Here is a 15,405-nt window from a genome sequence, read left to right as displayed (position 1 = left end):
TTCTGTTCACTTTTCCTTCTCTTAGAGCTAAGGATCTAGGACCTTCTACTTTTTATTTGTATTGAATTCTGGCTCAAAGGGATTCAGGGAGACTGATATTGGCTCGGGCAGTGAGATATGAGGAAGCTCCAAATGTTGAAATAAGTGTGTGTTTCTAAGAAATCTTCCTTCTCATTTTTTGTTTGATCAAACAACCTCTAAAGACATTCTGTTATTTTTTCAGCTTCTGGTCTTAAAAGGCAGATTGATCAACAGTTTGGGAAAATGTACCTATTAGACATTGTTTGAGACTTTTCAGTTTATTCTCTTTAAAAGTAATAATCTTCTCCTTAATGAACTTGATTAATTCAGCAAATAGCTATTGACTGCTTACTAAATGCTAGGCCCCATGTTGGGTGCTGGGGATACAAAGATGACAAGACATAGCTCTTGCTTTCAAGGATGAAGTGGGAGATGGACTTGGAGGCAGATCATTTTGTCCTTGCTGGGTGTGAGACCCTCAGTGGGGAACATGCAAATGCCTGTGGGTGTACAGAAGAGTTGGAAACTGAGGCCAGAGATAGTTCCCATCACTGGCGACTTGAAGCCAGGAGAGTACTGTAGACTGAATTTGTCCCCGGAGTTCATTTGTTGAAATCCTAATGTCTAATGTCATAGAATAAGGAAGTGGGAACTTTGGTAAGGCGACTAGGTTATGATAAGGGCAGAGCCCCCGTGAATGGATTAGTACCCTTATAGAAGAGACCCCAGAGGGCTCTCTTGCCCCTTCCCCCACATGAGGATACCTGGGAAGTCGGCAATCTACAACCCAGAAGAGGATCCTCACCAGAACTTGATCATGCTAGCACCCTGATCTTAGACTTCCCTGCCTCCAGAACTGTAAGAAATAAATTTCTGTTATTTATCAGCCATCCAATCTATGGCATTACATTAGAGCAGCCTGAACTTCTGGGAAGGTAAAGGAGAAGGGAAGGCCTTGGGAGGGGGGGCAAAATCACCTGCTGAGTATGAATGGGTGAAGAGTTTCCCCTCCCACTGGCAGCAATCTAATACCTTCATCTCATCGCTTTGATGACCAACAGCTCCCAGATTTTAGAACCAGATTTAGTACTGTATTATTGTGGTTTGTTTTATATCTACCAGTTAAAAGAGGCCGAATGGAATTGACCTAGATGGTTCTCAGGTGGAAAAGCTGATGCTCTCCTCTTCTTCCTCCATGGGCAGCTCACTGACACGTGCACTTCTCATGTTGTCCTTAGATGGGACTCTGAGGTGCTGATTTCTCTTTGGCCATTGATCTTGAGTCTGTGATATTTTTGATTGCTCCTGCAGCCTCTTCTTCTTGTTTTCCCTCCTTGTTTCTATTCTGTCGTTCGACCCATCCTGAGATGATCCCGATTTTTTCTAAGAAATGTGGCACAAAGAAATACCTCCCAGAAATTAATACATTGTAAGAAATGTATGCACAAATGTGGCATAAACCTAAGTACAAAGACTTTTGGGTAGAACTTTTGAGTATCTCTATCTACTGTTAAAGATGGAAGGATTTCTGGAGATCCAGAGACTTGGTAACACGTTCAGTAATCTGACCAACTCTGCTCTTGAGTTCTGATTTTAGCCTAGTTTACCAGATGGAATCCACGATCGTCAACATGTTAGACCAATGTTAAATCTGACAACGCCAGCATAACAGTTTGTCTCATGATTAGACACGAAGGGCAGGTAGCAGTCATTCAGAAACCCTGAAATGGCAAAGTTAGGGAATTGGGTTTTGAAAATGAGTCACCCAAACATTTTCTTTCCAAACATCTGCAGGTTGTTAGCCTGATTTATTTTGAATTAAAAAATCTTTTTGAGCTGGCTGACAGCTTATTTTAATTCCCAGCTGTTAAAATGTTTCAGCAATTGGAATTAGGGGCTGTGCCATTGCTTTTGATGTGGTGGGAACCAGTTCAGCACTCAGGTACACCTGGGGGACCTGCCCCTTCTCATCATGGTCCTTCAGTTTTATTCCTTCTGTTTAAGAGCTTGGTGCTTTGAGCTCTTTGTTTACGATTTGCTCGGGTCTTATAGCACTGGTGGCCAAGGGAGTTTAGCTCATATTCCAGGATGTGGTGGCTTTTATCCAGCACCTAGCACTTTGCGGCTGCCTTAGATTCTTTCTGGAACAAGTTTGGGGAATAAACAAATACATAAATAAGTTTATATTTAATTGATATTGCCTCCTCCTCTCCCAAAATATGCTGAAATAATTTTTCTACTCAAAGCTGTGGTTCTTACAAATGTTTTTAAGATTTCTTTGTAGATTGTTGGCTTGGTAAGGGCTTTTGACTTGTTCCTCACTTTTCTCTGGTTGCGGGTGAGCACCTCTCATTTTTGCTGTGATTTTGGGTAGGAAACCTGGGGATGCAGTCTCTTCTCTCCTGATCCCAGCCACCACAAACAGTAACACCACCACCTCCATCTACTATTACTATTATCACCTACCACTCCCACTTCCACCAAGAAGCCATTCCTTGGCATTCCTGATTCTCCAAGCATAGCATCCTATTATTCATATTACTTTTATTGTCTAACTGCTCCCAAAGAATTATCTATACTAGTTATTTTTACCTCTTTCGCTCACCTTTATGCCTCTTTCCCCCCTCCCCCATATCCACTGTGGCTCATCACTGGCTCATCACTGGCTCATCACTGGCTCATCACTATATCCATAGCCCACCATTCTGTTGAGACTGGGCTCTCAAAGGTTAAAGTGGCTGTTTAATTGAGATTCAGTTCTCTTGTCACCTGACTTCTTCACTTGTTCACTGACCTCTGTGTATCTGTGTTAAGGGAAACTTTGAGACCAAAAACTAGAATGATAGACTGGGGACATTAAATGCTAGAGTAAGGGTTTAGGGGGCTATACAATAGGCATTGAAGGAGCCAATCCTGCTTTTAAACTAAGGAGTAAATAGATTAATCTAAAGATGAACAAATGGTTGGAGTCTAAGTGGAGAAAAAATACTGAGTGTATAAATTAGAATAACGATAAAGAGAATTGAATGTCAAGCAAAGATTGGAGAGATATTGAAGGAGTCTAATAGAAGATATGAGGGTTGATAAAATATGTGGAGGGAAAGTGGCAAGAGAGGCAAGGCCTCCCTTTAATTGTGTCCCTCATCTTTGATCTTCATGTTTTGACTCATACTCTCTCTCTTTCCATAACATCCTTTCTTGGTCATCTCTGTTGATAAAAATGTTATTTTTATGAACTCTTTTTTGATTGTCCCAGGTAGATATTACCTCTAATTTCTAAAGATTCTGTAGTACTTTGTACATATTAACTTTTGTCTCATTATTTTAGGATGACAATCCCCTCAGTCCAGTTTTAGGCAGATGGCATGTTGTTAAGGGTGTGATGAAGACATAGGAATGAGGAAGGTAGAAGGGACTGTTGATAGGTATAAGGTTATGTAGTCTAATGGGCATGGTGGACCACGGTGGAAACTTCATTTCATGGGTAGTGTGAATTTGTATTTCTATCATATCTTTATTCTTTTTATTTTAACTTGTGATAAAGTTAAAAATTAGGCTCTCAGGAGCTCTCATTAGAACGAATAGGAATCACTTAGCCTTTGGTAAATATGACACACTTTCTACATCTCTCAGTGAACTAGAAGAGGGTGCTGATTTTTCTTTTTGGAAACTGAAAAAATTTTTCTGCTTGCGATTTTAAGTTAGTCTATTCACCATTATTATCTCCTGAGAAACTTTCTGAAGAATTTATACTCCTGTGGCTGAATGCAGCATAGTTGGTTTTCTGGAAAGATGCATTCAGACCCAACAAAACCATATTATTTTCCCAGTAGGCTTTTCTTTCTCCAAAAAACGTCATATTTGGACCCTTACAAAAAATGTAGTATTGAGTGTTGAGTGCTATATTGAGGCAAATATTTTCTGCTTCTACCCTTTTATTTTAAATGTGACTAAACTTTGAGATCATTTTAGAAGCATAGGGTAATATTTCTAATTGGGGGATGAGTTACATGGGCACTTTTTAAATGACACAGTATGACACATCTGCACATTAAGAAGATGACTGGCTTTCTGTTTTTCCTCTTTCTCTCCATTAATACATAAACTACTTTGCCGATTTCAGTGATGAGTATAATGCTTTGTCTCATCAGTTTTTTTGCATTACAAAGGGTTAGACATTTAGAATTTATGAAAAATGTGAATTTCAGAATCATCTTCAAAGATTCTGTTCAGGAGTTTAGGGCTGGGGCCCCATTTTCTTGTTCTTTCTTTTTAAAAAATATTTATTTATTTATGTATTCATTCATAAGAGACATACAGAGAGAGGCAGAGACAGTCAGGGACTGGGATCCCGGGACTCCAGGATCATGACCTGAGCGGAAGGCAAATACTCAACCACTGAGCCACCCAGGTGCCCCTGGGGCCCAATTTTCAATATCTACCACCAATAGCCCATCTTCCCTAAGAGACTTAGACACATTGGATTATGGGCCTTTGACTTGGCCTTTGACTGCATGGTCAGTCTGCAGTGGCTGTGCCCATGTGGGAGCAGCCATGACATTTAGATTTTTAAGTTTCTTCTCTCTCATCTCTTCCAAGAGAAATTATAGGACATATATCCAGTTACAGCTCAGAACATGTCAACTGAGAGGATTCTCTAAAGTTACCTGCCCTCATGACTTGGAACCTCTTATTCTTAGGTTGCCACAATCTTGCTTACTCAGGGAATCCTCTAATAGCCTTTAAAAAAAAGTACTCTGAAGAGTAAGTTAAAAATAAAAAGTATTTCACATGGTATTCAGGTATCAGTGAAGGATTTGGGCTGAATGACTCTGAAATTCTATAATTTAATAAAATGTTCTTCTATAATATTATACTCTACATTAAAATGACATAAAAATATAGTAAAACTTTCTTTGGGAGAATGTGTAGCTAAAGTTGTGAATTTACTTCTCATCTCTTTCCAGCCATTCCTTTCTCCCTTTTGTGTGAAATAACTTGCCCTTATAATTTACCATGTGATTAGTTTGGTGCATCAATATTACAACGATTATGGTAACCGGCCTGGATACTGGCATTGTTCATTAATTCTTATAAAGGAAACCAAGACAAGTCAAAATGTCAGAACCAGTTTAGTAATGGGGTCCCAGTTATGGTTGTATGTACATAAAAGATAGTGGGAACTAGATGCTATTTATGATGCTGTATCAAGTGTGTGAAAGACCTATTGTCATTTCTTTTTTTTTCTCATTTTATTCTTGTTTGCCTCATATAAGGTTAAGTGTCATCATTTCAGTTTTGCAGAGCAGAAAGCAGAGACTCAGCGAGTAGCCTGCCTTGACCACACTACCAGATGAGCAGCAGAGGCAAAGTACAGCAACTCTATCCTACCTAACATCGAAGTCTGCTTTCCACACCATACTGGGCCGTTATGATGCTTAATTCAGTTTAGGGATATTAACTGAATCCAAGTAAGTTTTGTTCTGATTCTGTCGAGGAACAGACTCTTTTGTAAAGTTACTTGCAGTTGATTGTACGTGGCTCGGCATAGCTTATAGTGTCTATGGTGGCAGGGATATATATCTGGAGATGTGGACAAGATCAAGACAGAGTCGAAATAGCTATGTGCAGGGTCTCAGAACCCTTGACTGACATTTGCCTCCTGGGACAGTTCTGATCTCACTGCTCTTCCATCACCTCTTTCTTTTCGAGACTTAACTCACCCCCACCCTAACCCTTCAGGTTGGTGGGTGTCCCATTCACAAGGGAGCAGATACCAGATGTGAGAAATTGAAGAAACAGTTGTTGGGCAATTGTTCTTATGAGTTATGTACTCGGGCTCTTGGTTGGAGGGCTCTGATCTGAAAGCTTGCTTCAAATCCACTGAGAAAGCAGCGTGATTTAAGTGGTGAACTGGGCAGGCTGAGGAGGCCGGCCGTGAGGACTAATTTGTTCTTTAAGTTTATCTAATGGTTTGCAAGAGTTGGAAATATCTGTTCGGGAGATGTGATGGATTCTCCTAGGAAACTGACGTCCCCAGATCATTCTTTAGAAACTGTTTTCAGAAGCGAGACAAGTGGCTTGAATCTATTGACAAAGGGAATCAGCTCTGCGCCTGTGACTGGGTCAAAGACCCCAGGCATGCCTGTCGCGATACAACGTGGATGTTTGTTCAGGGGGCAAGTGCTCACGCTGAGTGATTTTCAAAGCTGTTGGAGGGCATTTATCAGGCTTTTAAACTCTAGATACTCTTTCCCACGGTGTGAAGGCCAAGAGAAGGGATCCCGGGCTCTCTTCCCTGGCCCCCAGGATGGGAATTCAGGGGGAAGAGGTCACCTATTCTTATGCCACAAAAGAAAACTTATTCATCAGTTTTCAAGTCAAGGCGCTTCAGAGTCTGCAAATAGGGAAATAGCGAAGATCTCATCAGCAGGGCTCCACGCCCCCCAATCTGGTGCTGCAATAGCGGGGGTCTTGTCCTTCTTCAGGTGCAAAAGGAGTGTTCTGGACTTCTTTTGGTAAAACTCCTTCCAATTCCAGTAAAACATGCATTCCAAAGCCATCGTCTTTTTTACTACTTACTAGGGGGAATCTGAGAGAAAGAGAAGAGAGCAAACAGCTGAAGTGGATTTACAGTCACTTCTCCGATTGCTTTTCTTGCTGAAGGATATTTCACATCACAGGATTTTCCTTCTCCTCTGTACTCTTGATACACCCAATATCGTCCCCAACACAGATTAAAGATGACACAGGGTAGGGGAGAAACAGGAGGAAATTACATTTTAAAGTTTTGTTCCATTTGTATTACCAGCAATTAAAAGTCTTTGTGGTCTCCACCCCAGTTAAGGCAGTGGGACCATGAGGCCGCCCTGCTGTGAATTCGTTTCCAGTCCAGCCAGCTCAGACAACACTCGGATGGATTAACGGACCCTGCTAGACTCCGACTCCCTCGCCTCGCCTCACTGAGCACAGCCCCAGGCTTCAGTGGCTGCACGTGTGAGCACACCACTCTCGCCCTTGACCCAAAGCACATCCTGCACTTGGTGCATGCATGAACCGTGCTGCACCTGCGGCCCGGGATGGCAGTACAAAGCCGACTGTGTGTTCCTTGGGGTGGCAAAGGACCTGCGGTCGCTCCCCTGCCCCAGAGAGGGAGCCTCCCTTCTTACCCCACCTTTGCCTGTGCTTCTGGGGTCTGTGGATGGCTTAGATCGAGCCTCTTGGGGGAGGTGAAATACAGCTTCACTCTGCAACAGCTGAGGTTTGCTCATGGAAGCAGAGATGCTGGAGTCTCAAGCCTATGATGTGGCTGATGCCAGCATTTCTTAGTAATGAGCCTTGCAGACACATCCCAGGAGAGGAAGTTAGACTAGAGCAAGACAAGTGAGTGAGATTGTTTCAAGGCTACAAGGAGATTAAAAAAAAGGTAATTCCTCCTCATTTAGGGATATGAGATCCTCTCTCCTGGGTGAATCCACAGGCAGCATGGGGTTAGGGCTCCTGGCCTCAACCTGGAGATTTCATATAGGAGGAAATTAGGATGATGGGACTCTACGGAGGACCTGAATTATGAGTCAGCCCTGCTGCCTTTCAACTGAGTGTCCTGGTACAAGCCCTCCTCACCTCCCATCACTGCAAATCGCTCTGGCATCTGGGAGGCCGCCTGGATTTAGGGTCTGCTGTACAATGGAGGGCCAGCAGGGCTGGTGTTTACACCTGGGGTAGGGGCGCAGGGACACAAAAGTAAGTGCCTTGTACCCACCAGTCTTCAGTGATTGATTATTGAGTGACTGAATGAAAGATATTTTATGATACACTGACTTTGACAGTCTGTTGCCCCAGAACAGTTGAAAATGGGCTAATTTTTGAAGCTCAGAGCTGTCCCGTTCTGTCCTTCCCAGGCTTCTCCTCGGGCATCACATACCACCTGGTAGGCGTGAGATGTGTCAATCACTGTAGGCAGGAAAGCCTGGGGAGCAGTGTTTTGGTTCCTACCTATTACTTCAACATAAGCTGAATTTCTCTCACTTCTTATTTTTTAAGGGAGCAAGTTTCGCATTTTTTTTTTGTAGAACTGGCATAACTCAAATAGTGAAGTCCGTGGGGAAACAAAGCAACCACAACTCAAGATAATCCACTTGCACGAGAGGCTTCGGATGGTGGTTTTGATTTAACAAGTAGTGGTGGGATAATTGTGAGAACATGCTGCTGGGAAAGAGCACCTGGTCTGGTCAGCCTGATGTAGGGTGAGATGCATCATTAACCCTCGTGTGAAGTCCATGACCCTTGTCAATGTTAGGTACAAAATCCCAGGTTGGTGGGATTTGGTGGTGCAACTTTTGAGAGCTCCAAATGGTTTAATAAAGTTAAAAAAAAGAGAGAGGTGAGGGAGAAACAAAGAGTCCTCCCCACCTTCCCTGAGTAATGAGCCTCTTGGATGAAAGACTACCTTGTAAAGGTTTTTCTCTCCATTCTCCACTTCCCGCTGCCCAGATCTGGACGGGGGAGCTCCCAAATGGGGTAGCAGCTCCACATTTCTAATCCGAGCCCAGATGGATCTCCTGCCGTGCATACGCGTTGTTGAGCAAACTGGTAAATTAACCTGAGAGTCTTGCCTGAATGATGAGCTGCACGTATCAGCTTGAGCAGAACATTAGCAAGAGCTGGCGTAGGCCTCCAACCTCACCGAGTTTCCTCTCTCTCCTGCCAGTGGACATGACAGCTCAGGATAAGGTGACTGGGAGACCACGGGAGCAAATGTGACACAAGGCAGAAGGCTGTCTTGAGACCTTCCAGCTGGTTTGCATTTCCTCATGGGATAGGAGCCTTCTCCTGCAGGCTGGGAAGGCAGTGGGACCACCATACGATTTTATGGATCAGTTTTCACTTTTCCAGATGCAAAGAGAGGAGCCGTAATTACCTTGCGTACGTTTTGATAACATCCCTTGGGCAAGAGGTAGGTATAACTCACAACAGATAACCTCTGCTTTTGCTCCAGTGCTGTCTCCTTTATCTGCAACATGGGGGTGTTGAGTGATGCCACAGGCAGCTGGAAGGGCTCATTTATTTGACCTAATTATTCCCAATGTAGACCTGACTCATCAGAACGGGCTCTTCTTCAAAGGAAATGAGAGCCAGATTGTCTCCTTGGCAGCAATGGAAAACAAATGCTATCCACAGAATGGCTGTTAGATTGAAAAAAGGCGCAACTGGCTTTTGGGGCCAGGCGATATTTAACCATGTTACCAAGAATAGAGGGACTGGAGAGAGAGTAGTGTCAACTTCTGACATGCTAGTTTGCTCAAAATGTTCTTAATAAAATTAACTCGCCCTTGGATGCCGTGGACAAAAGTAACCACATACTCAGATCCCAGGCAAAAATGGAAACCTTCAGTGGGGTGTTTTTATTAATAACTGACTGAATCCCTATGGGTACAATGGGGGACTTTTTTAATCTTTTTAAAAGATTTTATTTATTTATTCATGAGAGACACACAGGAGGGGCAGAGACATAGGCCGAGGGAGAGCCCTCCTGAGGGGAGCCCGATGCAGGACTCAATCCCAGGAACCCAGATCGTGACCTGAGCCAAAGACAGATGGTCAACCACTGAGCCATGCAGGCATCCCAGTGGGAGACTTTTCACGTGGAAGCCTTATGATTTCTTGGTGCTCTTTGATGCTCTACTGAAGAATTGGAATTATCTCTTCTAAGGGATGCGGAAATGGAGAAGGGGAGTTGAAACGGCCCTCCTGTTACCATTAGGCACATCAAACACAGATCAGGAGCAGCATGCCATATTCCCTCTGTGAAGCCTCAGAGTGGACGGCCTTAGCTCAATGATGCACGACTAAATGTTGAAACTTCATCTTAGACAATTGCAAATTGCCCATACCGAAACGCAGGTGCACTGAAAAGAATCCTTTAAATGGTTCCTGGTCCCATCTTCCTGTTTTACGGTTGTGGTTCGGAACGTCACAACCCTAAGAAATTTGGGAAAGATGTGTACTTGGCTGATGTCCGTGGCACAGTCTGGCTCTCGGCCTTTTGTGCTGCAATTCCTCGAGCACCGTGAAGGCGCCCCATGGACCACACGGTTCCAGTGTCGCCTGTTGTCGCCAGAGAGGAACCTCCTAGAGCATGGCATTTGATCTCAGCCTGGATCCTGTTTGGGAAGAGGAGAGGGAATCCCACAGGCCTGTTGTTCAGTCACGTCCTCTAACACTGTAGCAAGGCACGCACATGGTTGCACTTGGCATTCTGACACGTGCATAGCGTGTTTTCATCTCTTCCCTGGAGGTGAGGCCAAAGCCTGAGGTTCCTTTTGACACAGCTCTGCGAAAACTCTGGCTTTGTGCTCTCCTGTGCTTTGCAATAACATACCAGCTCTGCGGTGTGGCCAATGTTTACTTAATTGGTGGGAGGACTTTTTAATATCAAAAGGAAAACATTTCTTCTGCATTCCACATAGGTAAGATGTGGTTTGCTGTGGTACAAGGGTAAGGATTGGGGGTGGGGAGGGAATGAAGAGAGGAAAAACAATCCTTAGGGCTAAAGTCATGGGAGGGGGTGGGTTGGTAGAAAAGAGAACCAAGTAATGGGGGGGGGGGGAGATGAAAGATCAAGAGGCGTTGTTTTAGAGTTAGAGCCGTGACTGACCATATGCTTGTTTTGCAGTTATTTCCAAAAATAGATGATTAGTGGTGAGAAGCAACTGGTTTCTGATGCTTATAAGGGGGTCAGTTAATATTATTTCCAACTGTTGGGGTAAGATACAGGGTAGGCTGTGTACCTAACAGAAAGAGATTGCTAAACTTCACAGTGCATTGGATCAGATTTCATGGAGCTCTTTACTGCCTCGACAAAGCTGTTGCCAAGTAAGAGGAATTTCCCGGGGGTGGGGGGTGGGGGTGGGGGGGTGGGGGGGGGAAGGGGAGGAAGAAGGGGCTGGTAACTTGTGGCAGTCACTGCAGATATCCTATATTTTAAATAGTGCTAATCCACAAGCAATTGAACAGTCATTAAGAAACAGGGCCCAGTGAGTACAAAGATGGGCAAAGGCGACACACTGGAGACCATTTGGGTAGTGGGATGGTGTCCAACAGGGGAAATTAGTACTCTCTCTTCTCTAAAGACCCCTGGATGTGTGGTGACTCCTAGGACAGAGATTTCTCTTTTTTTTTTTTTTTTTTTTTTGAGATTTCTCAAACCTTTAATATTTCCTGGAAAAGAGAAGAGGTTGAGGGGGCTCTGTTTTCAGGGGAAGAACACCTCGCTGTAAGTTGTGTTGCTAAATGGTAAATGTTCATGCATTTCTACAACTTTGATTTATTTATTTATTTATTTTCTGTTTTTTTGGTTTTTTTTTGGATTTATTTTGATTGTGGTACTTATGCTATAGGTACCATATTACCTATAATCGACACCAAGAGAGTCGCAGGAGGATGGAGGCATGTGGATGGCAGAGAACATCCCTGGAGGTGAGAATCTGGCAACAAGAGATCCCAAAACGTAACAAATGCACCAATTTGAATTCTTCTCTGGATGCACATGGTACCTTTACCTCTCTCTAAACCTGGGGCATTGCTAGAGGTATTCATTTCTTGAAATGTTTGCAAGTCCTTGCAATGGATTGCTGCGATTTGCACTGAGGTATGTAGACGGGACATGCCTCAGATGGGAGGTTGCTGACTGAGTGTCAGTCCCGAGGGCTAACATTCCATCTTACGGATTACTCTATCCAGCTTTCAAGTTCAAGTTGAGCTCTGAACAGCTGTTAGGTCTTTGATGCTCATATCCCCAGAGCCCAATCTTTCAGTTGACTGCCTGTTGCAGAGCCATGTGCCACACACTCCTGGAGTGATGTAGGAAGTCATAGCCTTGGTCTCCTTAGGCACCGATGCTCAAAAGCTGAGGGCGAGGATCTGCAGAGATACGGGTTGATTTGTTGCTTTAATGCAGTCTTTCTTTTCAGATCAAGTGAAACAATATCATGTAATTATTAGTAGGTTTTATAAACATTTGTTGGGCATCTACCGTGTGTCAGGCTGAGATTCCAAGTTTAATAATACACAGAGCAGCCATCAAAGAATTTATATTTGGTGTATATTTCTCTCCCTTCGCTAGATTTGGCTTGTGAAGCAAGGCCTTATTCTTAGTTACCTTCTGATCTCTGCCATCTAGCACAGAGCCTGGTCCACATGTTGAAACAATGACGTGCAAAGAGCAGTTTGCCACGATATCCTCCTTTCTTGTTCTCTAACATCCTTGCCTTACACATGTCAGCCGATGGACTTCATCCCATCAAAATACCAGAACAGCTCTCTCTCCAGAGGCATATTTCCTGTCGCGCCTCTTACAATGACTGTGCGGAGAAACAAACTTTTTCCCTTTATGGCAAGGGTGACTTCCCACTAGTCCCACTTTACGGTGCCCCCGTAAAGGCAGATCTGTTTTTGTCCTTTTGTTCATTGTTATTTCTCCCCAGCACCAACAATACCATCTGGGACATAGTAATTACATGTTGATTTATTCATGATTATTTGTTGAATAAATGCAAAAAATTGAAAGCAGGACGAAACACCTTAACATATTAGGTTCGGTGAAGCTATGCGGCAGTAACAAGTAAATCTGGAAATCTCAGGGCCTGAGCACAGAGGTTTGTTTTTCTTTTCCGCAAAGTTGGCTGTGGGTCTTGCAGCCTTCCAGATCAGCTCCTTTTCCAGTTAACACTGGGATCCGGGATGGCTGTATCCTATAGCTGACCTGGAACATATAGCTTTTGGGTTGCTCTTATAGAGGAAGGGAGGGTGGAAGGGTTGCGTACTGACTCATAAATGCTTTTGCCTGGAAATGATGCATGGCCCTCCTGCTCACAGCCTTTTGGTTACAGGGCTGGGAAATATGGGTGAGCCCATGAGTATCCGGTGAGCATGCTGCGCTAAATATGTTAGTCAGGCTTGCAGAGGGATGCTGTAATGCCCTAGGAAAGCAAGTGTTGGTGTCCCATCCTCACTGTGGCCCCTCCAGTGTGTGCCTGCCACCTTCCCAATGCCAGCAGCTGCATTTCTTTGCCTGAAGTCTGTCTCGGGGAGCTGGAGCTTGCTTTGGCCTCCTGCTTTGCCTTTAGCATCGGAGGCTCCCAGTGTCAGGGAACCGCTCTACATCAGGCTGAGATTCAGGTTGAATAAGACACATAGCAGCCATCGAGGAGTTTATACTGTTGAAATTTCTGTCTCCCTCCCTAGGTTCAGCTTGTTAAAGGCAGCATCGACTTGATCGATAACTGATGGGAAGGAGTGTATTAATAGCTCTGCTCCGTCACCGCTCAGGTGGCACGAGCCCGAGGTGCATTTTCTACACTGGCTCCCAGTGATGGCAGCAGGATTAAGCTCTAATTGTCTGCAGCGATGACTCGCTTGATAACAAACCTGTCATTGGCTGTCTTCCCTTTGCCCTCTCACTTCCTTGAAAACTCCCCTGATGGTGTTTCTCGAGATTTCCTCTCAAATAAACTGTTTACACTTGATTTTGTGTTTTAGGATCTTCTTAAGGAGGAGCTCCAAACTAAAATAGAAAGTTGCCTAAATAGTTCGCATTCTGTGTGTGTATGGGTGTGTGAGAGAGAGGAAGAGAGAGAGAGAGGGACAATGTCATATAGATTTGGGAAGGACCTAAGGGAGGCCTCCTCACGGTCTACTTAGGTAGTTGGAATAAAATGAAAGAAATACAGAGGAGGGGAAGGAGAATACCTAAGATGCCAGAGAGACTTTCTCCTATAACTGTTGTTAAAACAAGAAAGCCTGGATCCTGTTATTACCGTACTGCTCCCTGAAGTCCTGGGGAGAACTTTCTCAAAGGCTTTCTAAGGTGGGCACTTCCTGGCCCATCAACACGAGAGCTGGGGTGGCTGGAGTGCTAGGTTTCTCAGCATGTCTTGGGAGGGATTCCAGAAGTGTCCTTGGATAGGCCAACACACTGCTGTGACCCCTCCTATGTGTGACACCATTCTCAGAGTCCAGGCTGGGTGAAGTCCTCAAGTGGTGACACTGGTCTTTGGGTGTTCCCCTCTGCTTTTAATGTTTTTTACTCCTTTTAGTGATCTCCTAGGGCCGCAGGATCAAATAATACTAAAGTGACCCTATAATTTGTCATCCAAACCAGGGCATTTTTGGTCTTACGATCTCATATACCAATGAGAAAACTAAGATGTCACATGAAGAATCCATACTCACTCAGCCAGTGGTGGGGCCAGGTTGTAAGGGGATGGGTACTTCCTTAATGTATCACCTGGTGTCCCATAGTGACCGGTGAGGAGCTTCATGGCAGAGAAATAGGGCTTGGGCTCCGAGGTGGGAGTCAGGACGTACAGGCACAGTCTTGGGTTTGTTGCTCACCCCTAGGGGAAATTTGGCAAGTCTTATTGTTTCTTTGGGGCCAGTGTTGGTTTCCATAAAGGACAGGCCTAGGATTGGGTAAATAATAATGATAATAGTAGCAACTACACTTTTGTATATTTAGTGGCTGAGACATAACAGCATGGACTCTGAAGCTGTAAACTCGGGTTCAAATTGCAACTCTGCCACTTACTAACGTGAGATCTGGGCCAAGTTACTCGTCAGGTTTCTTAACAGTATAATCATAGTACAAATGCCATATAATAAACCATACCTACTTAGCAAGTACAATTTTTAGGTTTTGATATGTGAATATGCCCATGAAGCCATGAAACTATGACTACAAACAAGATAATGTACCTCTACATCCTTCCACCAAAGTTTCTGCTGTCCCTTTCCTGATAGGATCTTCTCCCCACCCAGCCCCACTCCTCACGCCACAAGCAACCACTGATCTCTCTGTAGCTATAGGTTAGTTTGCATTTTCTAAAGACTTACATGAATGACCTTATGCAATAGATGCTCTTTTTGGCTTGACCTCTTTCACCCTGCATCTTTATTTTGAAATTTATTCTGTGTCATATCATTAGTTCATTCCTTGCTTTTGCCGACTACCGTTCTACTGCATGGATAAATTGCAGCTTGTTTATTCATTCACCTGTTGCTGGACATTTAGGTTGTTTGGGACTTTTTTGGATGTTACAAATGAAATGAAGCTCCGTGAACATCTATACGGAATTCTTTGCATGGATATATATTTTCTTTTCTCTCGGGTAAATATCTGGGAGTAGAATGGTAGGCTCACATGATATATATATAGATATACTTTAAGAAACTGTTAAATTATTTTCTGAAGTATTTTTACATTCTTTTTTTTTTTTTAAACCTTTTATTTTTTTAATTTATTTTTTAAATTTATTTATGATAGTCATACAGAGAGAGAGAGGCAGAGACATAGGCAGAGGGAGAAGCAGGCTCCATGCACCGGGA

General features: G+C 43.7%; 1 long non-coding RNA gene across 3 annotated transcripts in view; it reads left to right on the top strand.

The window, feature by feature from the left end:
- LOC112643128 (uncharacterized) overlaps nucleotides 1-13,547 on the top strand; it is a 47,822-nt gene extending 34,275 nt beyond the window's left edge. For 2 of the 3 annotated variants that reach the window (XR_004812787.2, XR_004812785.2), the window contains exons 3-8: nucleotides 5,318-5,492; nucleotides 6,864-10,490; nucleotides 10,842-10,896; nucleotides 11,219-11,296; nucleotides 11,421-11,499; nucleotides 13,267-13,547. This is a non-coding gene — a long non-coding RNA (uncharacterized LOC112643128). The remainder of the gene's footprint in view (nucleotides 1-5,317; nucleotides 5,493-6,863; nucleotides 10,491-10,841; nucleotides 10,897-11,218; nucleotides 11,297-11,420; nucleotides 11,500-13,266) is intronic. The other variant, XR_004812786.2, reaches the window with a different exon arrangement.
- The last annotated feature ends 1,858 nt before the right edge of the window (nucleotides 13,548-15,405 follow it).

This window comes from Canis lupus, chromosome 38 (genome assembly GCF_003254725.2).
Source record: "Canis lupus dingo isolate Sandy chromosome 38, ASM325472v2, whole genome shotgun sequence".
Lineage (NCBI taxonomy): Eukaryota > Metazoa > Chordata > Mammalia > Carnivora > Canidae > Canis > Canis lupus.
Note: the sequence above shows the minus strand (reverse complement) of the source record. Positions and strands in the feature narration are given on the sequence as shown.